The sequence below is a fragment of the Myotis daubentonii genome, chromosome 11 (assembly GCF_963259705.1).
Source record: "Myotis daubentonii chromosome 11, mMyoDau2.1, whole genome shotgun sequence".
NCBI lineage: Eukaryota > Metazoa > Chordata > Mammalia > Chiroptera > Vespertilionidae > Myotis > Myotis daubentonii.
The window spans coordinates 32,645,678-32,669,907 of NC_081850.1; the positions used below are offsets into that span (position 1 = coordinate 32,645,678).

Consider the following 24,230-nt stretch of genomic DNA (forward strand, 5'->3'; position numbering starts at 1 on the left):
AACCTTCCTAATGCCACGACCCTTTAATACAGTTCCTCACGTTGTGGTGACCCCCAACCATACAATTATTTTTGTTGCTACTTCATAACTGTAATTTTGCTACTGTTATGAATCATAATGTAAATATCTGATATGCAGGATGTATTTTCATTGTTAGAAATTGAACATAATTAAAGCATAGTGATTAATCACAAAAACAATATGTAATTATATATGTGTTTTCCGATGGTCTTAGGCGACCCCTGTGAAAGGGTCGTTCAATCCCCAAAGGGGTTGCGACCCACAGGTTGAGAACCGCTGCTCTAGTCTATAATAAAAGCATAATATGCTAATTAGACCAGACATCCTTCTGGACGAAGCCAGGGCTGTGAGGGAAGCTCAGGTCCCGGGTGCCTGCTGGTGGCCGGAGGGAAGCCTGGGTCCCCGGTGCCGGAGGGATGCCGGTGCTGGCAGCCAGGGGAAGGAAGGCCTACTCTTGCATGAATTTCATGCATCAGACCTCCAGTAAAGATATACTGGCAAAAAAAAAAAAAAAAAAAAGAAAAAGAAAATATAGCAATCGAACAAAATAGAGAGTCCAGAAATAGACCCATATAAATATAGTCAAGTGACTTTTAATAAAAGAACAAAGATAACACAATAGAAATTGGATGATCATTTCAACAATGGTGTTGGAATAACTGGACATCCACTTTCTGCACACAAGAAGGTTCCACAGGGTTATCTTGTACTTTCTCTGCTCTTGCATTAGAATTAGCCATTTTTTTCTAGGCAATCCTGTTTCTCTTTTTTTCTGTTAATTCTCACCCAAGGATACTTTCTCCATTGACTTTTAGAGAGAGTGGCAGGGAGGGATGGAGAGAAAGAAACATTGATGTATGAGGGACACATAGATTGGTTGCCTTCCACAGGTGCCCTGACCAGGAGTAGGGATTGAACCTGCAACTCAGGTATGTGCCCTTAACCCAGAATCAAACCACTGAACAACACTGGCCAGGGCTCCTCTTTCTTTTTATTAGAGACCTAGGGGCCCAGTGCACGAAGATTCATGCACTGGGGGTGGGTCCCTCAACCCGACCTGCACCCTCTCCAATCTGGGAGCCCTCAGGGGAGCCCTCTCCAATCCGGGAGTTTCTGTCTGTCCTTGCAATCATATGAACAAATTGTCTGAGATCCCAACCCAGTTTGGTTTGTTGCTCACAGAATAATAGAGGCTTCTTTTTTTTTCTTTGCTTCATTGGTGGAGATTTCCTGGAAATTTTAGAATATTTTCCCTTTAATGTTTCCTAGACACTCTGACTTTACTTACATCTCTCACCTTTGCTTTCCCTCCATCCCCCACCGCAATAGTAACTTGCTCCAGGCTCACTCTGCTCTAGTGTCTAGGACAGTGGTTCTCAACCTTCTGGCCCTTTAAATACAGTTCCTCAAGTTGTGACCCAACCATAAAATTATTTTCGTTGCTACTTCATAACTGTAATGTTGCTACTGTTATGAACTGTAATGTAAATATCTGATATGCAGGATGGTCTTAGGCGACCTCTGTGAAAGGGTTGTTCGGCCGCCAAAGGGGTCATGACCCACAGGTTGAGAACCAGGGGTCTAGGAGATCCGTCTGCCACCAGAACGTTTCCCAGCATTCCTGGTGTTCCCGCGGTCTGGGCTTCCGCTTCAGGTCCTGGGGCTGCCACCAGAACTATTATTCCAAGAATTCCTGATGCTCCACGCGCTCTTGGTTTTCCCTTCCTGCTCTGTCTCTGTCCCATGGCCTCCCACTCTGCCAAGTCCTCCACACCGCCAGCTCTCCTTCTCTGCTCTCCATCTGGTGGCTTGGGGAGCCAAGTTCCCCAAGCCACTCCACTCTCTGCTGGCTCTCCTGCTCTGCTCTCTTCCCGGTGGCTTGGGGGAGCGACTGAGGGAGCCATGTCCCCCATGCTTCCGGCTCTCCCGCTCTGCTCTCCACCAGGCACCTGTGTATGCAAATTAACCCACCATCTTTGTTGGGTTAATTTGCATACTCACTCCTGATTGGTTAGTGGGCGTATCAGAGGGATGGCCAATTTACATGTTTCTCTTTTATTATATAGGATTGTATTTAGAAAACAAGATCTGGAAACAAGATACTTGTTGCTAGTGAGATGTCTTCTAGGTCAGTGATGGTGAACCTTTTGAGCTCGGTGTGTCAGCATTTAGAAAAACCCTAACTTAACTCTGGTGCCGTGTCACATACAGAAATTTTTTGATATTTGCAACCATAGTAAAACAAAGACTTATATTTTTTGATATTTATTTTATATATTTAAATGCCATTTAACAAAGAAAAGTCAACCAAAAAAATGAGTTCGCGTGTCACCTCTGACACGTGTGTCATAGGTTTGCCATCACTGTTCTAGGTCCTCTCAGAAAACACATTGTAAAATACATGTACCTATACTATCCCATATATACACATATACTTCTTTATATTTCTCTCTATATATACAGTATATGCATGTTGTTATACACAGAAATACATGTGGTTATAATCAAGCACAAGGTGGTTCACGCCAGTCTTCTCCCTTACTTACTTTTAACTTTTTTAAGACAGGGAGAAACCTGGCTATTATTTCGTACAATTAATTTAGTTCTATGTTTAACCCTACTATCCTATCTAATAATAGACAGTCAGGGTAACTGACATTACCTTCACTACACCTCCCACTGGCTAATCAGTGTGATATGCAAATTAACTGCCAACAAAGATGGCGGTTAATTTGCACACGTAGGCTCCAAGCGGAGGAGCGAAGACTGAAGGTGAGCCAGAGCAGCGGAGACGGAAGGCGGCTCCAGCCGGGGTGAAGACGGAGGATGGAAGGTGGCTCCAGCCAGAGCGAAGGCCTGGGTCCTGGGTGCTGGAGGAAAACCGGTGCCCGCAGCCAGGAGAAGGGAAGGCCTATTGCATGAATCTCTTCGTGCAACAGGCCTCTAGTCCTATATAATAAAAGCCTAATATGCTAAGTGTCAGGTCGACCGATCAGCCTTTCAACCAATCAAAGCATAATATGCTAATGATATGCTAAAGCTGCTCAACCACTCACTATGACATGCACGGACCACCAGGGGGCAGACACTCCGACTGGTGGGTTAGCTTGCTGCTGGGGTCCAGCCGATCAGGTCTGAGCAAGATGGGCCAGATAAGCCCTGGAGCCTTCCCGCAATCCCTCCCCAGCTGGCCAACCTCCCATACACCTCCCCAGCCCCGATAGTGCACCAGTGGGGTCCCTCGGCCTGGCCTGCTCCCTCTCACAATTCGGGACCCCTCAGGGGATGCCAGAAAGCCAGTTTGGGACCAATCCCGCAGGCCAGGCCGAGGGACCCCACTGGTTCATGAATTTGTGCACTGGGCCTCTAGCATATATAGAATAGTTTGGAATTGTTATCTCTAACCCTATAAGAAACTAATTTACAACCAGAATAGTTTTTATGAATAGCTTTTAGTTTAACCTTAGGATAACCAGTTAAAACACTGTTTTCCAAAGTTATATAGGCCATCTCCTTAACACATTGTGTACCACACAGAAATTTCTAAGACATACGCCAGGGACCGCACGTTTTTGGGCAAACTGCACCTTATTTAAATCATCATAATGCACTTTAGGTGTTGTTTTTCAATAATTATAACATTCTTATTTACAAAAACAATTAAACAATTAAAGTTCCTAGTACTTTTTTAACGTATGGTACTGCGTAAAACATTTTCCTCTATGAAGAGGGACCAAACAAAATTTACATAAGTATCTAGATTCGCTCCTTTTTCCATGGGCATGAAAAACGAGAACACTCATGAGCGGTCCTTAACAGATGGCGCGCGAAACACGAGAAAACTCCTGAGCGGTACAAAATGTGTTAAAAGCTTTCTTTAATGTCTAAAAATGAAATACAAAAGTTTCTAAGAAGCTAACAATACTCCAAACACATTAAAACTCTAGGCATTAGTTGTTTTTACTTCAAATATCAACTAAAAGTTAAAAACAAGTACCTTGGGAGTAGTGACATCAGCAAGATGGCAGAATAGAAAACCTGGACTCTGTCCCCCACACACAGACAGATTCAGCAACAATTCACAGAAAAAAAATCTGCTTCTGAGTAATCCAGAAACTAGTTGAAAGGCACCTGAATGCTGGGTACACATGAAATTACTCATCAACACAGGCCGTGTGGTCCAGGGGGAAGAGCACTGATCTCAGAGGAAATTACTCATCAAACTTGGTAGGGAGATTCAGAACATCCCTGACAGAATTCCTACTCCAAACATAGTGCCAAGAAATCCTCCAATTCCCAGCTAATCCCCAAGGAGCAAAAGACGTAAGCTGCATGTCAAATGCCCCCACCTTTCCACTGGCTTCTGTCTTGCCAGTCTTGGAAGGCTGACAGCACCAGCATAATCTAGCCACTCGAGGGAGAATAGAGACAGTGGCGTGGACGGATAGTCATCATGTCTCATCAGCACTGAGAGAACAGAGAAAAGATTCACAGCTCTTTCCTGGGCAAAGAAATCATTCGTGCACAAACTTCTATGGAGGCTACCCAAAGGAATGACTTCTGTCTTGCTGTTATTAGAGTGCTGATGAGATCTAGAAAAGCCTAGCTGTCTGTGGGGGAAGTGAGAATAGAAACAGAAATTTAGGCAGGCAGTTGCCATAGCCCTTCCTCCTGGCTTAGCACAGAACAAGTAGACAATAAACCCCAGCTCCAAACTTATCTCTGGAGAACAAGATAGTCCACAGCTTCAATGCCCAAACTTTTCTGGGGGCTGCCCAAAGTGGGAGGTGTTTCGGCCTTGTCTTTCACAGGGCACTGATGAAACCTGCCCAATCTAGTGAGAATAGAGACAGAGGTGTACAAGTTGCCACAGCCCCTGCCCAGCTCAGCACAGAGCATGGGGGGAAAACTTCAGGTCCCAGCTTACCCCTAGGGAGGGAAAGAGTTGGATCCAACTTTTCAGGATGCCTGATGAACCATTTCAGTCTCACTTGCTTTAGTGCATTTAGGAAATCCAGCATACCCTAGACACCAGAGAACTGCAAAGAATAAAGGAAGCGCGTTGGATTAACAAGAGGCTTGAGAGGCTATAAGAAATCTCTGGCTGGCTGATGGTGGGAGACATTTAATATATGAGGCTAGTTTCTGAAGAATGGGAGAGGTGGCTGCTCTAACACACAGTCACCAACACAGAGAGTTAATGAAGATGAAAAAAACAAGCATGTTCCAAACAAAGGAAAGAAATCTCCAGAAACAAACTCCAATGAAACAGAGATACATGATTTACCAGACGGGTAATTCAAAATAACCAGCAGAAAGATACTAATAACTAAGGTCAGGAGAACAATGGATGAACAAGGTGAATTTCAACAAAGAGATAGAAAATTTTAAAAAGTTAACAAACAGAAATCATGGAGCTAAAGATAATTATCTCGAGTTCAACAAAAGACTAGATCACGCATAAAAAAAGGATGCGCAAACTCTAAGAAAGGTCATTTGAAATCATTAAATCTTAAGAGTGAATCAAGTTTAAGGGACCAACAAACAGACTAATATACACATAGAAGAGAGAAAAATGACCAGAAAGCTTATTCAAAGAAATAATGACTGAAAACAGAAATGGACATCCAAATCAAAGCCCTCTAAAAAGAACTCAAATCCGCACTGAGAGAAATTATAAACTGTCAAAAGTAAAAGCAAAGAGAATATTTTGAAAACAGAATAAAAAGGCAACTTGTCATCAGGGAATCCTCATAAAACTGTAAGTGGATTTCTGAGCAGAAACCTTGCAGGCCAGAGAGGAGTGAAATGATATATTCAAAGTGCTAAAAGAAAAAAGCTGCCAAACAAGAATATTATTACACCTGGCAAAAATGTCCTTCAAAAATAAAAGATAGTCTTTCCTAAACAAACAAAAACTCAGGAGGTTTTAGACCTACTTACCAGAAATGCTAAAGGGGGTTCTTTATGTTGACATAAAAGGTCACTAAACAGCAATACAAGAGCATAAACAAGTATAAAAGTGGTTGGTATAGGTCACTAGGTAGACAAATGATAGAATATTGTAATACTGTAATGGTTAGGTCACAAAACAAGTCTTAACAAATTTCAGAAGATTGAGATCATATCAACCATCTTTTCTGACCACAATGGAATGCTACTTGAAGCCAACAGCAAAAAACTAGAAAAATTCACAAACATGTGGAAATTAAATATGCTCTTGAACAACAAAGGGATCAAAGAAAAAATCAAAAGGAAACTTAGAAATTATCTTGAAATACAGACTAAAATGCAATATACCAAAATCTATGGGATGCAGCAAAAGCAGTACTAAGAAGAAAGCTTATAGTGGTAAACATCTACATTTAAAAAGATCTCAAACAACCTGATTTTATACCTCAAGGAACTAGAAAAAGAACGAGTCCAAAGTTAAATAAAACTAGAGTAGAAATAAGTAAATAGAGAATACTAAAACAATATAGAAATAACAAAAAAGTCGGTTTTTAAAAAGATAAAATTGAGGAACCTTCAGTTAGACTTGAGGCAGGATGGATAGTCAGATGTTAGGGACATTTGTTGGGAAAAGGGAAACTGTGGCAAATGGTTAGACAAATAGAGCCAAACAAGTCAAGCAATTTGCAACCAGATAGTAAATCATAAGCGCTTATTCTCCCTAACCAAGGTCACTTGAAAACAAATAGTTTACACCTCTCCTCCCCAACCAAAGAGTTAATAGCTTAAATCACCCTGGTCAGGGAGATAGAAAATAGAGGCCCAATTAGAGCATTACTGTCAGCCAAATGCAAAGACCAATGGAGTCCAGGGAGTAAGTAACAAAAAACTCAATGAGAGAGTCAAACAAACCCAAGATAGAGGCAAAGCTGACCAGAAATGACCCTAGTCTCTCTATGGTGTGGCTCAGTTGGTTGGGTGTTGTTTTGTATAACAAAACAAAAGGTGGCGGGGCATGTAAGGAAGGCAACATAATGATGTTTCTCTCATTGATGTTTCTCTCTTTCTCCCTCCTACCCTTTGTCTCTCTTCCCCTCCCCCTTCCTCTCTCTCAAATCAATAAACATATCCTCAGGTAAGGATTAAAAAAAAAACCACAATAAATACCAAAATCTGAGTGGCTTAAAACAACCAAAATTTATATTGTCCCAGTTTGGAAACAAGAAGTCCAAAATCAAAGTATCAACAGGGCCAGGACAGCTCTATGGGAAAATTCTTCCTTACTTTGTGTAGCTTCTTGTGTTTCTTGGCTTATATAAAAACTAGGGGCCCGGTGCACGAAATTCGTGCACTGTGTGTGTGTGTGGGGGGGGGGGGGGGGAGTGTCCCTCAGCCCAGCCTGCTCCCTCTCACATACTGGGAGCCCTCAGGCGTTGACCCCCATCACCCTCCAATCACAGGATCGGCCCCTTGCCCAGGCCTGACGCCTCTGGCCTAGGTGTCCGGCCCGGGCAGCAGGGACCTGCAGTGGCAGCGGGGGCGGGGGGGGTTGGGGGGGGCCCGAGATCGCGTGGGCTCCGCCCTTGCCCCTGCAGGATGCCTCTGGCCTAGGCGTCCAGCCCGGGCAGCGGGGACCCACAGCTGCAGCGGCCCCGCGATCGTGGGCTCCGCTTTAGGCCCAGGCAAGGGGCCCCTAGCTCCTGGGACTGCCAGCTTCGACCGTGCCCAGCTCCCATCGCTGGCTCCACCCCTACTTCCTGCTATCACTGGCCAGGGCGGAAAAGGCACCTGATTCTCGGATCATGGCTGGGGGGCAGGGCAAAGGCGGCCCCAGGGCCGCCTTTGCCCTGCCCCCCAGCTCTTAGCTCCCCCCTGGGTTTCCGATCACTGTCAGTGGCAGGGGGCTTCTTCCTGCTTTCCCTTTCGCCTCCCTGCATTGTGCCTACATATGCAAATTAACCGCCATCTTGTTGGCAGTTAACTGCCAATCTTAGTTGGCAGTTAACTGCCAATCATAGTTGGCAGTTAACTGCCAATCTTAGTTGGCAGTTAATTTGCATATAGCCCTGATTAGCCAATGAAAAGGGTAGCTCGTACGCCAATTACCATTTTTCTCTTTTATTAGTGTTGATATCACTCCAATCACAAGGCAATCTTCTCCCTGTGTGTCTTCACAAATGTCTTCCCCCTGTGCATGTCTTTTTCTGTGTTCAAATTTCCCCTTTTTATAAAGACAATGTCATATTGAATTAGAGCCTAATCTAATGAACTCATTTTAACTTCACTGCCTTTATAGAAAGCTCTGTAGAAAGCTCTGTATGCGAAGGAACCGCTGAGCTAAAGCCAGCCCATCACTGCCTTTATAAATAGGAGCACATTCCTGTACTGGGGGTAGAATTTCAACATATCTTTATGGGGGAACATGCCTCAACCTTTAACATTCCCTCTTTGTAAATGCTCCATAATATTGAGAAGTAGGATGCTAAGAGTAAATAAAAATATCTTATGACTGTATGTCAAACTTTCTGCAATGAGAAAAATGTTTTATATCTGAACTATCTATAGAGTACATGGTTGTCCCATATGACTACTGAGCACCTGCAATGTGGCTGGTGTAAGAAACTGATTTTTTTACTTATTAATAAATTAAAATTTGTAGTAACATGTGACTATTGGTGTCCATATTGGATAGACCAAAGTAGGTTCTAGAGAACTGATGATTATTTACTTAAATAAAAAGACTGAAGACCAATTCAGCCTCAAATATGCTGTGCTAAAGTTCAACAAGTCTCTTCATTACAGAAGTTTAGGAAATTTTGGTGGGCTGATGTACTCTGTAAATCCTCAATAGAATACAGTATGTATCATTTCCCAAGCTTACATGGTTAAACAACTCATCCTTCCCCTAGATTTATCACATAGTATCAAGAGTTCCTGCCTGGCCAGTGTGGGTCAATGGTGAGCATCAACTAATGAACCGGGAGGTCACTGTTCAATTCCTGGTCAGGGCATCTGCTCGGGTTATGGGCTTGACCCCCAAAAGGTGGAAACAACCCAAATGTCCATCAGCAGGTGAATGGATAAATACAAAGTGATATATCCATACAAAGGAATATTATTCACTCATGAAAGGAATGAAGTACTGATACATGCTACAACATGGATGAATCTTAAAGCATTAGGCTAAGTGAAAAAAAGCCAGACACAAAAGGCCACATATTGTATGATTTTGTTTACATGAAATCTCCAGAATAGGCAAATTATAGACACAGTGGGGCAAAAGTAGTTTATATGGAACATAATATAGTAATTAATAAATAATACAGTAAATCCTAAAGATCATTTGTTACAGTACAGTTTCAATAGTTTAAGTCTCAGGATCACATAATTTAAAATACTATAAAACAGAGGTGAAGGAATTAAGACAAAAAACCTCACAGATAAGAGTCTAATGATTACCAGAGAGAAAGGGGGTGGGGGTAGAAGAGGATAAATGAGAGGGATAAATGGTGATGGAAGGAGACCTGATTTGAGGTGATGAACACACAATACAATATACAGATGATGTATTATAGAATTGTACACCTGAAACCTATTTAATTTTATTAACCAACTAGAGACCCAATGCACAAAATTCGTGCAAAGGTCTTGGCCCTCGCAGCCCCAGCTTCATTCAGAAGGTCGTCCGGAAAGTCATTCTGCTGTTTGGTCTAATTAGCATATTAGCTCTTTATTATATAGGATGTCACCCCAATAAATTCAATTAAAATACTATAAAACAAAACTCCCAACTGCTTCTTTGAAATAATTTATTCAAAAGCTCCTACTTAAGATAACAGTAATATATCACTTCCTACTATATATAGCTTAGTCATTGATGACAAGAACTGCAGAACATTCTGGAAGGACAGGGCTTGGACCAAGGCCAACCACTATATAGGGGAAAAGGGCAGCAGACCAATTGGAAGTGGGCATACAGGACTTACTGGAGTGATGGAAATGTCCTGAATCTTGATGGGAATAGTGGTTAGCCAAGTATATACACTTTCCCAGCAAACAAAAGCCCAGGTCCAGAGAACTTCACATGGGAGTTTTACCAAACATTCAAAGAAGAACTAACACCTATACTCCTCAAACTATTCAAAAAATTCAAGAGGAAGGAATACTACCGAACTCTTTTTAAGGGGCCAGCATTATCCTAATTCAAAAACCAATTAAGACACCACAAAGAAAAGAGAATTACAGGCCAATATCCTGATGAACATAGATGCTAAAATCCTCAATAAAATATTAGCAAATTGGACCCAGCAATATATTACAAAAAAAATCATACACCATGACCAAGTGGTATGTATTCCAGGGATGCAAGGCTGGTACAACATTCACAAATCAATAAACGTGATACATCACATACACAAATTGAAAGATAAAAATCACATGACCATATCAATAAATGCAGAAAAGGCAGTTGACGAAGTCCAACACCCATTTCTGATAAAAACTCTCAGCAAAGTGGGAATTGAGGGAGCAAATCTCAACATAATAAAGGCCATATATAACAAACCTACAGTGAACATCATACTTAACAGGTAAAAACTAAAACCATTTCCCCTAAAAACAGGAACAAGAAAGGGATGTCCACTTTCACCACTCTTATTCAACACTAGAGGCTGGGTGCACAAATTTGTGCACGGGTGGGGTCTGGCCGGCCCACCCCAATTGGGGCCGATTTGGCTGGGCTGGCCAGGGGGAGAGGCTGTGGGCAGTTGGCGGGCCGGCCCTACTCCTGGTCGAACTCCCAGTTGAACTCTCAGTTGAACTCCCAGTTAAGGGAACAATCTGCATATTAGCCTTTTATTAGATAGGATAGTACTAGAAGTCCTAGCCACAGCGATCAGACAAGAAGAAATTAAAGGCATCCAAATTGGAAAGGAGGAAGTAAAACTCATTATTTGCAGATGACATGATATTGAATATAAAAAACAGTAAAGACTCCTCAAAAAAAACTACTAGATTTAATACATGAATTTGGCAATGTAGCAGGATACAAAATCAACACCCAAAAATCGATGGCATTTTTATACACTAACTAGAGGCCTGGTGCTTTGTGCACCACTGGGGTCCCTAAGCCTGGCCTGCAGGATCAGGCCAAAACTGGCTCTCCGACATCCCTCAAGGGGTCCCGGATTGCCAGAGGGCACAGGCCAGGCCGAGGGACCCTACTGATGCATGATCAGGGCCAGGGGGACGGGGAGGACACGAGAGGTTGGCCAGCTGGGGAGGGACTGCAGGAAGGCTCCAGTGCGTGTCCAGCCCATCTCGCTCAGTCCAAATCAGCTGAACCTCAGCAGCAAGCTAACCTACCACTCAGAGTGTCTGGCCCCTGGTGGTCAGTGCACATCATAGCGACTGGTCAACCGGTTGACTCTGCCCCCAGGTGGTCAGTGCACATCATAGCAAGTGGTTGAGCAGCCTTAGCATATCATTAGCATATTATGCTTTGACTAGCTGAATGGACAACCAGATGACCGGACACTTAACATATTAGGTTTTTATTATACAGGATAGTGAAATCTTAGAAAGAGAAAGTAAACAAGCAATCCCATTAACCATTGCTGCAACAAAACAATTATAATACAGTGGGACCTTGACTTACGAGTTTAATTCATTCAGAGACCAAGCTCGTTAACTCAAATTATTCTGTCAACTCAATGCAAAAAAATCGGCCGATAGACAGCTGGTATCTCAAAAAACTCGTTAGTCGGGACTTTCATAAGTCAAGGCCCCCCTGTACTTAGGAATAAACTTAACCAAGGAGGCAAAAGATGTGTACTCGAAAAATTACAGGACGTTGAAAAAAGAGGTAGAGGAAGACATAAACAAGTGGAAGACTATATTGTGTTCATGGATTGGTAGAATCAGCATCATTAAAATGTCAATGCTACCCAAGGCAATCTGCAGATTCAATGAAATACCTATTAAAATACCAACAGCATATTTCAGATCTAGAACAAATACTCCAAAAATTTATATGGAACTCAACAAAGACCCCAAATAGCCATAGCAATCTTGAGGGGGGAAAAAAAAAAAGTTGGAGGAATCATAATACCGGATTTCAAGTTATACCACAGAGCCACCATAATCAAAACAGCCTGGTACTGGCACAAGAACAGGCATATAGATCAATGGAATAGAACAGAGACCCCAGAAATCAACCCAAGCCATTAATATTTAATGGTGTTGGGAAACATAGACAGATAAGCATTTCAGTCCAGTGCTATGTATGTACAAAATTGGACATAATTAGAGGTGGAAATTTCTACACACAAATTCTATATAGAGCTGAAGGTAAATAATCTCTATAATTTTTCTCAATTTCGTACCATATAGTTAAATGTCAACTCTGGGTCAGAAGACAATATACCTCAACATCATGATATTAATAATGCAGACTCTAAGTATTACTATATGGCTCACAGTCTTCACTATTACATATTATTTACATGCTATATAAAGAAAAATACATTAATAGGCTTCAGAAAGAGTTTTGTAAAAACTGGGTACTTTTTAAAGTGGACTTAAAAGTTTATTTAACAGAGACTGTTCACTGAAAAATTAACTTAGAGAAGATTACCTAATTTTCATATTCCAGAAAAATAAACATTTTAAAATATACTAAATAGTACACATTATTCTAGTTTGAAATATACATCCATGTTGAAAGAATTTTCTTCTTCCTATATATACTCTTCCCAATGCAGTTTCATAAGTTTTCCCTAATTCAACACAATAACGGTAAAACCCAGACTGAACCTGCCTTAAAGCCTCATTTTCCTCATTTATAAAATGAAAAGGAAATGTATATAATGGGAAGAAAACCATTCCAGTTCAGAGTATCCTTTCATTTAAAGGACATCTATAATAATAAAAGCGTAATATGCAAATCAACTGAACAGCAGAACAACTGTTTGGACAACCTTCTGGACGACCATGCTATGACATGCACTGGCACCAGGCCAGCCAAGGCAGGTGGAATGTGATTGGTCAGGAGGGGGCCTCCGCCATCGCCCCACGATTGATTGCCCTGCAGAGGGAGGCCCAGGCCACCCGACTGGCAGCGCTGCAGTGGGTGGGGGGACCTCTCGCTGTGAGGCAATCAATCTGGGGGCCCTGCGATTGATCGCCCCACAGAGGGAGGTCCAGGCCACTGGCCAGTGACGCTGTGGCGGGTGTGCAGGGCCGGCCAGTGATAGCCCTGCAGAGGGAGGCCCAGGTCAGCCAAGCAATCATACCCCACGCCTGTCGCCCACAGAGGGAGGCAACCGGTGGCAGGGGAAGGGGAAGCAGCACCGCACAGGTGGCAAGCAGTGGCAGCAGCGGGGGCAGGCCAGCTGCCGGCAGCCAGGGGAAGGAAAGCCCTGATCACCAGCCAGGCCTAGGGACCCTACCCAAGGTGTCCCAGATTGCAAGAGGGCACAGGCCGTGCTAAGGGATTACCGCCCACCCCCCCGCAGAATTTCGTGCACCAGGCCTCTAGTAATATACTAAAAGGTTCTGAGTATTGTGCTTGGAATTTAGTGAGCATTTCTTAAACAATCTTTCATGTGAATATAACTATTTGAATATGTTTTTTAAAGTCAGCTGTTGCTAAGACAGCTTTCAAAGAGATTTTTTTTCAAGTTGTATCATTCCTACTTTATATGAGAAACTAGAGGCCCAGTGCACAAAAATTTGTGCACTGGGGGGGGGTCCCTCAGCCTGGCCTGTCCCCTCTCGCAGTCTGGGACCCCTCGGGGGATGACCACCTGCTGGCTTAGGCCCGATCCCCAGGGGATTGGGCCTAGGATGGCAATCAGACATCCCTCTGGCAGCCCAGCAGCCCTCAGGGGATGTCCACTTGCCAGCGGGGAGCAAGCCTAAGCTGCAGCTGGACATCCTTAGCGCTGCGGAGGAGGCGGGAGAGGCTCCCACCACCACTGCTGTACTGGCAGCCATCAGCCTGGCTTGTGGCTGAGCAGAGCTCCCCCTGTGGGAGCGCACTGACCACCAGGGGGCAGCTCCTGCATTGAGCGTCTGCCCCCTGGTGGTCAGTGTGTGTCATAGTGACCAGTCATTCCCAGTCGTTCTGCTGTTAGGGTCAGTTTGCATATTACCCTTTTATTATATAGGATAGAGACCTGGTGCATGGGTGGGGGCCGGCTGGTTTGCCCTGAAGGGTGTCCCAGGTCAGGGTGGGGGTCCCGCTGGGGTGCCTGGCCAGCCTGGGTGAGGAGCTGATGGGTGTTTGTAGGCGGGTCACATCCCCTTCAGGGTGGGGATGCCCACTGGGGTGCCTGGCCAGCCTGGGTGAGGGGCTGATGGCTGTTTTCAGCTGGTCACACCCCCTTTAGGGTGGAGGGTCCCCACTGGGGTGCCTGGCCAGTCTGGGTGAGGGGCTGAGGGCCGTTCTCAGGCCAGCCAAGCCCCCTGGCAACCCAAGCTCCCAGCCTCTCCTTCTTTTCTTTTTTTTTATTCTGGAGTTTATTTACCTTCTATAATTGAAACTTTGTAGCCTTGAGTGGAGCTCAGAGCTGGCCAGGGCGGGTGGGAAGCTTGGCTTCCTCCATCGCCAGAGGCAACCCAAGTCTCCTGCTCGCTCCAGCTCCGTGGCCACAGCCGGCTGAAAGCAGGTATCTGGGGTTTATTTATCTTCTATAATTGAAACTTTGTTGCCTTGAGTGGAGCTCAGAGCCAGCCCCGGCAAGCAGGAAGCTTGGCTTCCTCCATCACTGGGGCAACCAAGCCTCCTGCTTGCTCCAGCTCCACGGCTGCTGGCCGCCATCTTGGTTGGGTTAATTTGCATATAGTTGCTCTGATGGGTTGGTGGGCATGGCTTATGGTGCCGTGAAGGTACGGTCAATTTGCATGTTTGCATTTTATTAGTGTAGATAGCACAGAACAACCTCCACAAAATAAGCTTTAGCATTAAATGTGGATTTGTATCTCAGCTCTGCCACTTACTAAATAATTTCTCCTATCATAAAATTATTTAAGTCTCACTTTTTCTATTCAGAAATAAAATTAAGACCAAACACCAGCCCTAACTGGTTTGGCTCAGTGGATAGAGTGTCGGCCTGAAGGGTCCCAGGTTCGATTCCGGTCAAGGGCATGTACCTTGGTTGTGGGCACATCCCCAGTAGGGGGTGTGCAGGAGGCAGCTTATCGATGTTTCTCTCTCATCGATGCTTCTAACTCTCTATACCTCTCCCTTCTTCTCTGTAAAAAATCAATAAAAATTAAAAAAAAGACCAAACTCCAAAAGTTACTGTAAGAAGTACATTAAATAAGATATATGATTGATAGTGAACAAAAATTGTATCATCCTTGTGCTTCAAAAACAAGTGATACTGCAGATGTAAAGGATATGATAACGATCATAGCAATGGCAAACAAATGAGACCTAACAACTATTAAATATTGTACTATAAATAGCCAAACTGCAAACATACTGTCTCCTTACTACCTACCCTCCACACAACACACACACAAAGGAACCAAACAGCTCAGTCTCCCCAAGGACAAGGCAGCAGCCATTACATGAAAAACTGAATAGGCTTGAAGAGGTAACTAAGAAGTATTTCTTCTAAATGTATGACTGAGAATTATGGCACCAATAACTAATTTGATCAGTTTTAATCCACTAAGACAGGAAAACATAAAACTGCCAGCAAAAGTCAAATTACAACAGCAGAGTAGAAGTTGGCAAGTCCTCTCCCCAAAAAACAAACTTAAAACTAAACAAAGTCAAAACAAATATTTATAATATTTGGAAATTGGTCAAAGGCTCAAAACAAGTTAAAATCCTTTTGTTCATGAAAAACTGCTGAACTTTAGGTAAGAACAGTGGGAATAAGTGGTATTCTTGTTGGGACTGTGCTAATCCCCTCCCCAAAGCTTGGCAAACAACAGAGCCATCAGGATGGACCTGTCAGTGAAAAAATAGCAGCTTTGCTGCTAGAGGTGGGCTGCTTTGATATGGAGTAGAGGGCAATACCCTAACATTGTCAGTTAAAATAGGAAACTCCCTAGAAAACAAGCAGTCCTGCTAACAAGAGGTTGCAGACCCCATTTGGGCAAGGAGCATAACCCTCAACCAGCTAGAAATTTATCACACATCCCTGGTGCACTGGGAGACAATACTTACCAACAGGAAAAACCCTGAAGGACCCAGGCTCTCCACTCATTCCTGTCTGACAGGGAGACTGTGTACATGCAAAGACAAGACAAAGGAAGGCCAAGCTCGCCACACATCACTGGCTCACTGGGAGACTGTTCACAAGGAAATCCCAGAAGGGTCCGGTAGGAAGTAAAAGCTGGAACAGACATACCAACGTTCTGAATTTTGCATCTACTCTCCAACCCATGAAGCAATCAACAGAGAATGGATGCCTTACAAGCTTAAGATATTTCAAAAAAACAAAAACAACCTGTATACACTCACTATGTAAACACAGAGGCAACCCCTTGGAAGCCATGATAAAAATAAAATAAACAGAGATGTGACTCAGTGGTTGCATACAGCAGAGAAGATAGATTTTGTAGGTTAACTCCATGTAAGTTACTAGGAAATACTTAAAAAAAAAAAAGCAGCAACAATGACTCTGGGGGGATTGGGGTGGGGGAAGGGGAATAAAATAGACTTAGGAGCTGTTATAATAAATTATCTAAAATGCCCAATTATCGAAAATCTTGCCATCCCAAATATCGATGGGCACAGGCCACTTCCAGTGTAGCCAAGGCAGCTAACACTACTACTAACCTATTGCAGCTACTGCCTCTAGAGCTTGCAGATCAAGAATTCACACTGCCATGAAGAGTGACAAGGAAACTGTTGGCCTACTTCTAGGATTTGATGACTTTTGAAATCACAACCGAAGGAAGAGAATTACTAAATTAGACCAGATTTTGCTAAAAGGAAATAATATAACAATGCTGGTTCCTAGAGAAGGACCTGAACTATGAATGGATTTCCCTTGACTTATGCTACATTCTGTTTTGCTTTATATGATAAAAAATATATAAACCTTTTTTAAACCTTTCAATGTCTGTCTGGATCTGTGAAACTAAGTTTCCCATTTAAGGGGAATGCTTTTGTAAATGCCATTATTGTAAGTTAATCATGACTATCTTGGAAAAGAGAAGTTTGCTCTTTGAAGACTAAAATAAAGGTAGTTTTGGCTTAAAAAACCTAAAAATAAATAAAATGCCCAATTATCAATCAAAAATCAAAAGAAAATACGAAACTAGAAAGTGTAACCCAGATGGAAGGAAAAAGAAACTATCTCTGAGTAGGCCCAGAATAGCAGATGAATTCAAAACAATTACAAGTATGATAATATATTACAGAAACAAAGGAAAGTATGTTTAAAGAATCAAAGGAAAATATGATAATACCTCAACATGCGGGGAATTTCAAAAAAGAAATAAAAAAAGAACAAATTCTAGAGTTTAAAAGTTTAATACCTGAAATGGAAACTTCATTATATAGGCTCCACTGCATATTTGAGATGGCATAAGAATCCAAAAGCATGAAAATAGTTCAAAAAAGTTATCCATTCTAAAAAAAACAAACAGAGAAAGGACAGAGTGGAGAGAGATCTGTGAAACATCCAAGTGCACCAACATATGTATAATGGGGCTTCAGGAGACAAAATTAGATAAAAATATATTTGAAGAAATGATGATTGCAAATGTCCCAAGTTTGATAAAAGACTTATTAAGCCCCAGCTTCAGAATGCTTGACAAAACCTAAGTGGGATCAACATTTACATACATACACCATACACAAACCACTGAAAGCCAACCATCAGAAAATGTTGCAAGAGCAAAAGTAAAATGCCCGATCACACACAAGAGAACAAAAAATATAATTAATGGATGATTTGTTATCAGAAACAATGAAGGTCAGAAAGCAATAACATGTCATATTTAAATGCTGAAATAGAAAAACTGTCAAACATGAATTCTGTATCCAACAAAACTATTCTTCAAAACTGTAGGCAGAGCAAACATTCCTAGGTAAAGAGATTAGGATTTGTTGCTAGCAAACCTGCCTAACAAGAAACACTAAAAGAAATCCCTCAGAAAAAAAAAGAAAATGACATCAAATGGTATGCAGAAAAGTGTTAATAAAACAGGTCTGAGAATGCTATACTAAAAAGGGTCTGTGTGGCAGTTTTCCTAAAGAGCTAAACATAATTTACCATATGACCTAGCAGCTCCATTCCTAGATATCTCTCCACAATAAATGGTAATATATATCCACACAGATTATAAACAAATGTTTATATAGCAGCATTACTCATGATGGTCCCAAATTAGAAACAATCCAAATACCCATCAACTGGTGAATGGATTTAAAACTGTGATCTATTCATACAATGGAATAATACTCAGCAATAAAAAGAAATACCACAAAAGCATTATGCTAAATAAAAGCCAGACACAAAAGACCACATTATTATATGATTATATTACATGAAATTTCCAAAAAAGTCAAATCCAAAGGGACAAAAAGCAGCTCAGTCAATGGTTTCCGGGATTGGAGTGGGAGCAGAGGATGAATGCAAATGGGGATAATGCTTTTTGGATTACTATAAATGTTCTTAATCTAGACTGTGATGATGGTAGTACAACTCTATAAGTTTACTCAAAATTACTGTGCACTTATACATTCATAAACTTCAATAAAGCCGTTAGACAATTATCACAGCAAATCCTATTGTAAAACCAAAATATAACCAAAATTTCATATGTAAATTTATGATTTATGATTGAAATAAAAAATCACTTTGGGAAACACGTAGGTTTATAATGGCAACTCAAAGAAAAATAATTATTATAATGACCTTAAAAATAAGATACCTTGACTCCAACCAATTAATGCTTGCTGGTCAATAAAAAACAAAAAACAAAAAACAAACAACAACAAAAAAACTAACTTGTAGCAAGTCTGAATTCCAGAATATTTAAAAATATTTTTAAATTATAAATTTATTTTTTCTAATTTCATAAAGTGCATAATAAATGCTTTATTTAGCATTATGTGAGATGCTTTAACACAGCATTTCCTATACCAGCATTTTAGGTGACAAACACTGTATTAAATGTTTAATAATATAGTGAGAAAATTTTTTCAATTCCCTTTTTAACCCTTTTAATTTAGATAAGGAGGAAATCTGTATAAAGTGTTAGTTTACTTGTAAACCTTTCTCATGTATCTGCTAATTGTCCTTTTTAAGAAAAGGGCAAGAGCCTTTTAACAGTGTCTCTCAACCTTCCTAATGCCGCAACCCCCTAATACAGTTCCTCATGTTGTGGTGACCCCCAACCATAAAATTATTTTCGTTGCTACTTCATAACTATAATTTTGCTACTGTTATGAACTGTAAATATCTGATATGCAGGATGTATTTTCATTGTTCGCGACCCACAGGTTGAGAATCGCTGCCAGGAAGCGATTTTCCTAACATTGTTTTCATTGTATGCCCCTCAAACAGTAACCCTCTACTCATACAAGTGGTGCTAGCTTTCCATTTTGTAGTAATGATATAAATTGATGTATTTTGAAAGATAATCTCAAGTTTAAGATTTAGACTGGATATGTACTATGAGAACAGGACAAAAATCATGAATGAGGCATGTGAAGGACCTAAATTCAGGAAACTGCTTCCTATGATGTAAGGCACCAAGTGCACAGAAAACTCAGAATTTATGTTTACCTATAATAAGGATCATGTCAATGATTCAAAAGCACCTAAAGAAGAGTGAAATACCTTTATTTGTTTATGCTGCTTTTTTGTGTGTCTTTCTTTTTCCATAGAATATCCTATATAATCCTATCTAATAAAAGAGAAACATGGTAATTAGCATACGACCGCTACCCTTCCCATTGGCTAATCAGGGCAATATGCAAATTAACTGCCAGCCAAGATGGCAGCCGGCAGCCAGGCAGCTTAAAGCAAACATGAGGCTTGCTTGCTTCAGTGACGGAGGACTCCAACGTTCCCCGCCTGCCACTGCAGGCCTCTGGGCTGCAACCCTAAGCAACTATGTTACAAATATAGAAGCTAAACAAAACCCCAGAAACCTGCTTTAGTCCGCTGGGCTTCAGCCAGCAGGATCGCAACATTGTTTCAAATACAGAAGGTAAACAAAGGCCAGAAACCTGCTTTCAGCAGCGGAGGCCTAAGAGCTGGAGCCAAGCCTCAAAGCTAAAGCTGGCCCAGAATAAAAAAAAGAAAAAGAAAAAAAGAAGCGGTTGGGAGCTTCAGTCACCCGCTAGCCTGAAAACAGCCCTCAGCCCCTCACCCAGACTGGCCAGGCACCCCAGTGGGGACCCCCACCCTGAAGGGTGTGTGACCAGCTGCAAACAGCCATCATCCCCTCACCCAGGCTGGCCAGGCACCCCAGTGGGGATCCCCACCCTGATCCAGGACACCCTTCAGGGCAAATCAGCCGGCCCCACCCGTGCACCAGGCCTCTATCCTATATAGTAAAAGGGTAATATGCCTCCCAGCACCAGGATCAGCGAAGCCGCGAGGCCTCCCGGCACCGGGATCAGTGTGACAGGGGGCAGCGCCCAAACCCCCTGATCGCCCTGCGGCTCTGTGTGTGACAGGGGGCGGGGCCACAACCTCCCTATCCGCCCTGCTCTGTTCATGACAGGGGAAGGTGCCCCAACCCCCTGATCAGCCCTGCTCTGTGCCTGATAGGGGGAGCTCCCCAACCCTCTGATCGCCCTGCGGCTGTGTGTGTGACAGGGTGCGGCGCCCCAACCCCCTGATCGGCCCTGCTCTGTGTGTGACAGAGGGCAGCGCCCCAACCCCCTGATCAGCCCTGCTCTGTGACAGGGTAGAGCCATAACCTCCCCATCGGCCCTGCCCTGAGTGTGAGAGTGGCGGCGCTCCAACCCCCTGATCAGCCCTGCTCTGTGGGTGACAGAGGGCGGCGCCCCAACCCCCACCCCACGGGCCCTGCTCTGTGTGTGATGGGGTAGAGCCATAACCTCCCCATTGGCCCTGCCCTGAGTGTGACAGTGGCGGCGCCCCAACCCCCTGATCGGCCCTGCTCTGTGGGTGACAGGGGGCAGTGCCCCAACTCCCCTATCGGCCCTACTCTGTGAGTGACAGGGGGGAGCTCCCCAACCCCCTGATGGGCCCTGCTCTGTGCATAACAGGGTATGGAGCCCCAACCCCCCTGATGGGCCCTGCTCTGTGCATGACAGGGGGCAGCGCCCCAACCCCCTGATTGGCCCTGCTCTGTGCGTGACAGGGGGTGGCACCACAACCTCCCCATCAACCCTGCCTTGAGTGTGACAGGGGGCGGTGCCCCAACCCCCCAATCGGCCCTACCCTGAGCATGACTGAGGGTGACATCGCAACCTCCCAATCCGCCCTGCTCTGTGCATGACAGGGGGCGACGCCCCAACTCCCCAATCGGCCCTGCTCTGAGCCCGACCAGGGCTGCACCTAGGGATTGGGTCTGCCCTCTGCCACCCGGGAGCAGGCCTAAGCCAGCAGGTCGTTATCTCCCGAGGGGTCCCAGACTGCAAGAGGGCACAGGCCAGGCTGAGGGACCCCCCTTCCCCCCGAGTGCACAAATTTTTGTGCACCAGGCCTCTAGTCCTATATAATAAAAGTCTAATATGCGAACTGTCCCCTCGACTGGGAGTTCGACCAGGGGGTGGGGCCAGCCAGCCAACCTTCGCCACCCCCCCCACCACCCCCACCGGCCCCAGAATCAGGTCACATAATTACCATTTCTTTTTTGTGGTGAGAACATTAAGATCTATGTCCTTAGCAACTTTCAAATATATAATACAGTACTATTAACTATAAATCACAATGTTGTGCATTAGATCCCCAGAACTTACTCATATTACAGGTGGAAGTTTGTACTCCCTGACCAACATCCCTTTTCCTCAACTCACCCAGCCCCTGGTAACCACCATTCTAACCTCTGTTTCAATGACTTCAGCTTTGTTAGATTCCACATATAAGTGATATCATGTAGTATTTGTCTTTGTCTGACTTATTTCACTTAGCATAATGCTCTCAAGGTCCATCCATGTTGTTATAAATGGCAAGACGTCCTTCTTTTTAGAGGCTGAATAATATTCCATTGTGTATATATATACATCTTTATCCATTCATCCAATGACAGATATTTAGGTTTCCATATCTTGGCTATTGTAAATAACATAAACTACTTTTCTAATATAATGTGGACTATGTGTAAAAAATAGTACTTAATTCACCTGCACTGATATAATCCTCTTTAAAGAAGTTTTTCTAAATTTAAACTGAAATTTACCATACCATATTTTTAAAATTACACATCAACACCTAAAAATCTTCCAATTATTAAACCTTCAAAAAATTCTATGCTACACATAGGGCAGATATCCTGAATTCATTTATTTATTTTACAAATACTTATTAAGCACTTTTTATGCAAGGCATTATTAATAATACAAAATAAGATCATTTCTGCCCTCCAGACAGTTATAATCTAGATAGAGAAATAAAGTATGTGGTAAACTTACAATACAGTTTATAAAAAAATGTACATTCTGGTTATGATAAAGAATGACTCATATAGAAAGCAGAATTTCAACAGAAGCTAAAGGATGAATAATATGCTGATAGGCAGAGATGGTGCAAGAAAGCATTCCAACAGGGGAGTGTCTCTGATATCAAACTAGGTAGAGTTTGAACTTCATTCTTTAACCAACACTGAACCCTAATAGACTTCCAAACAGTGGTTCATAAGGAAGGTTCTCTGAAGGCAGCAAGAGAATAGATGTGGAAGAGTAAGAAATGGGAGAGTTGGGAAACCATGGGACAAATTAAATGTCCTTCCTGAGATCACACGGTTAACCACATACCTGATCCTACAACTTGTTTCTCTGAACACCTAACTCACTATTTTCTATTATTAGCATACACCAAGGAGAACAAGATTCTAATTAGAGTTGCTAAAGACACATAATTTACTTCATAAGCTATTTTTATTAGTAATCTTCACAGTGATAACTCACAAATTTTCATTTACTATCATATTAACACACTAATATCTTTGGATAAAATGTTTTGCTACATAAGAGCATGCCCCTTCATCCCTTTCATACTGGTATATAGCCCATTTAGGCTTTCTTTCCCAGGAGGTGTCCAAGAATACTGCTTAGGCTAATATATATATTTGAAACAATCAATGTCCTGAAAATTGAGATAAGACTAATTTAGAATTAGAGCATTCTAAGGTATCATTTTGTGATTCACATTTACATATGCAGACTTCCATATTAACAGTTAAATGTATATTATAGGAATAATTCTAGTATCTCTGGTACAATACAAAACAATTCATTTCACAAAACACTCATGTCAATCATGAATCATAACGTGTTTTAAACAGCAGCTTCATTCTCAAAGCTGACGCAAGTCCTTTGACAATACCCTTGGCAGAAATACATCATCAGTAGTTCCATAAAGTCACATCTCTACCACCCCAATTTAACATATATATACCAAATCTTTTTTAAGCACCCTTTTTAGGGGTTCCAAAATATCTAAATGATCTTTGTTGTAAACTCTTGAGTAGTGTTTAGAACTTCTAAGTAGAATCACAAAGTATAAAAACCAAATTTATATAAAGTTACACTGAAAACAAGTTACCACCTCACACTAAAAATGAAATGAAAAAGCAAAGTATCTACAGAAACTCTTGTTCATTAACACATCTAAATAGCAGTATACTATATTTCTCAAATTTGGAGTCTGGGAAGAATTTTGAAGAGATATGACTCTATAACACTGGGACTCCATTAGATACTTAGGCTATATAATCTATAATAAAAGTATAATATGCTAATTAGACCAGACATCCTTCCGGATGGCCTTCCGGACGGCCTTCCGGACGAAGCTGTTGCCAGCAGCCGGGGGAAGGAAAGCCTACTCTTGCATGAATTTCATGCATCAGGCCTCTAGTAGTAGTTATAAGGAATAAGTAAAAGTTCACTAGAAAATCCATGAAATGTACAGAAGTTATTCTTAGCGATTTCACTTTGTTTCCACAGTTTAATGACTAATCAACCTTTTATACATAACAATTCTTTTGGATATTAAAAAAGCCAGCTTAGGCCCAGCCTGGTGTGGCTCAGGACTTGAGTACTGACCCAGGAACCAAGAGGTCACAGGGTCAATTCCCGGTCAGGG

General features: G+C 42.5%; 1 protein-coding gene and 1 pseudogene across 10 annotated transcripts in view; one reads left to right on the forward strand and one right to left on the reverse strand.

Moving 5' to 3' along the window:
* RIC1 (RIC1 homolog, RAB6A GEF complex partner 1) overlaps positions 1 to 24,230 on the reverse strand; it is a 143,984-nt gene that overhangs the window by 116,147 nt on the left and 3,607 nt on the right. The window lies entirely within an intron of this gene.
* LOC132212654 (U6 snRNA-associated Sm-like protein LSm5) lies at positions 16,682 to 16,974 on the forward strand (annotated as a pseudogene).